This window comes from Schistocerca americana, unplaced genomic scaffold, assembly GCF_021461395.2.
Source record: "Schistocerca americana isolate TAMUIC-IGC-003095 unplaced genomic scaffold, iqSchAmer2.1 HiC_scaffold_411, whole genome shotgun sequence".
NCBI lineage: Eukaryota > Metazoa > Arthropoda > Insecta > Orthoptera > Acrididae > Schistocerca > Schistocerca americana.
The window spans coordinates 95001-97500 of record NW_025726139.1 but is presented as its reverse complement, the minus strand read 5'-3'; the positions used below and the strand labels follow the sequence as shown (position 1 = coordinate 97500).

Sequence of the window (2500 nt, the reverse complement as noted above, 5' to 3'; positions counted from 1 at the left end):
ACGTCCAGCTGCTCCACCAGGTGGCGTCGTGGGTTGAAAACGCAGCGACCAGCGGTGGAGAATTGCAGTCCCAGGTACCGGAAGGTTTCACCCACACGTAGGGCGGGCACGGTGGCGTTGCCCGCTTTGAAGGTAACGTCGGCGTCGACCTTCACCTTCTTGTCGCGCCCAGACGCGACTAAGGCGAGGGTGAAACACTTCCGGGCGTTGATCTGCAGCCCCAGATGGGCGAGGGCTGCGACGGCTGCGTCGATGAGGGACTGCAATCCCCTCGCGGTCGATGCAAAAAGCAGGACGTCATCTGCGAAGGCCGCAGCGTTAACTCTGCGACCAAGGATCCGAGCTCCGATGTGGGAGGGAAGTTGACTCAAAACATAGTCCACCGCAAAATTGAAAAGGAGGGGGGAGAGGGGGTCACCCTGACGCACACCCCTAGCCGGCTGCAGGGGCACGCCCACGTCGGCGCCGCCCGCTATCACCGTCGTGCTACCCTCGTAACACCTTTCGACGTACTCAATAAAGCAATCCGGCAGGCCATGAGCCCTCAGCACGGGGCGGAGGGCGGCATGGTCCACCGAATCGAACGCTTTAGAGACGTCGATCGATGCCACAAAAACAGAGCGACAGGAGCGGACTGCGTCGGTGAGAGCAGTGTCCAAGATGAAGGTGTTTTCCAACATCCCATCCCGGGGGATGAATGCCCGCTGACGTTCGTCCACAGCACATGCACGCATCAGGCGTGACGCGAGAACCTTGTGAAAGGTCCGCGCCAACACCGAGCAGACCGTAATGGGGCGAAAGTCAGCGGGGGATGTTGGTGCAGCCGTTTTGGGGAGAAGTGACGTCCGGGCGCGAAGCAGACGCTCGGGGAGGGCGCGGGCCAGGAGGAAGAGGTTCAAGAGTTTCACCAGGACTTCATGCGGCAGGCGCCGCAGCTCCGCTGGAGTCAGGCCGTCCGGCCCGGCTGCCGATCCCCTGGGCGGCAAGGCAGCAGCGACCTCCTCACGTGTGACCGGCCCCCATAGGCACTCAGGAGCGACAGGCTCCGAGTGCGGGAGAAGGCGGTCACGGATGAAGCCGGCGGTGGAGATCGGCTTCTTCGTGAAGAGGTCCGCCCAGAAGTCCAGCAGACCGGGGATGTCGGGTGGCGGCTGCAGCAGGGTGCCGTCCAGCAAGCCGCGCACGCAACGCGCACGCGACCTACGGAAGGCGTCCTGTGTCCTCGCGTATTCCCAGCGGCGCCGCTTGCGCTTCTGCAGCGGCGGGGCGGCAGGCGGCCGCTTGGATGGTTGGCGCGGCCGCTGTGTCCTGGTGATCGACCTCTCCCCCCTGGACCCGACCGACGCAAGGGCATCCGGGAGCATGCCCAGGATGACATCGGGCGGCGTGCCCCGCCCCAGACCAATGACTCGATCCAGGGCAGAGAAACGCTGGGCGGAAGCAGGTAGCCCCGCCAGATGCTCCCAGATGGCGGCGTCAGTCGGCCCCTCCGGCGGCGGCCCGGTGGTGTCGGCCGCGAAGTCCTCGGCTGCGTCGACGGGCGGCGCAGCGGCCTCGCCCGCGTCAGGCAGCGAGCTCGCTGCTCCACGGCGGGACGCCGGCTCTTCACCCCGACCGATCTCAAGTGCCTCCATGAATTGGCGGACAAGCTGCTTGTGGGCAGCTTGCCGCCGTCGGCACTTGATTGCCTCAAGCGTTCGGTCGGGGAACATCCTGGTAAGTTCTTGATTTACAAAGAAGAACCGGGCGTCCCTCTCAAGGAACAGTTCGGCCTCTGCCTTGGCGAGCGACAGGACTTCTTCCTCCGTCCACCTCGCGCGATGCCTCTCCGTCACGATCTCAGCGTTGGCGGCCGCAGGGTGTTGGCGGCGGCGATGGACCCCGAGACCGTTCTTCGTGGTAAAAGTGCGGTGGCACTCACTGCAAGCAAAGGGAGCTACACAAACTATCGCATTTTCGTTACGGCCGGTTGGCCGGATAGGTGCTGGGGTAGCTGGGGTGGCACCTTCAGCGGAAGGGCCACCATCTCTTGTTTCTTGTCGGCTGCCCCCAACTATAAAGGGATAATGCGAGGGGGGGCTGGTAACCCCCCCAAGCCCCTGGTGCGGTCATAGAGTCATAGAGTCATAGAGTCATAGAGTCATAGTTACTCCCGCCGTTTACCCGCGCTTGCTTGAATTTCTTCACGTTGACATTCAGAGCACTGGGCAGAAATCACATTGCGTCAACACCCGCTAGGGCCATCGCAATGCTTTGTTTTAATTAGACAGTCGGATTCCCCCAGTCCGTGCCAGTTCTGAGTTGATCGTTGAATGGCGGCCGAAGAGAATCCGCGCACCCGCGCGCCCCCGGAGGAGCACGCTAAGGCGGACGCGGCCTCGCAGCAAGGAAGATCCGTGGGAGGCCAAGGCACGGGACCGAGCTCGGATCCTGCACGCAGGTTGAAGCACCGGGGCGCGAACGCCGCGCAGGCGCGCGCATCCTGCACCGCCGGCCAGCA

General features: G+C 63.7%; 1 pseudogene; it reads right to left on the bottom strand.

Moving 5' to 3' along the window:
- Positions 1-2500, bottom strand: part of LOC124582364 — a 7483-nt pseudogene that overhangs the window by 2469 nt on the left and 2514 nt on the right.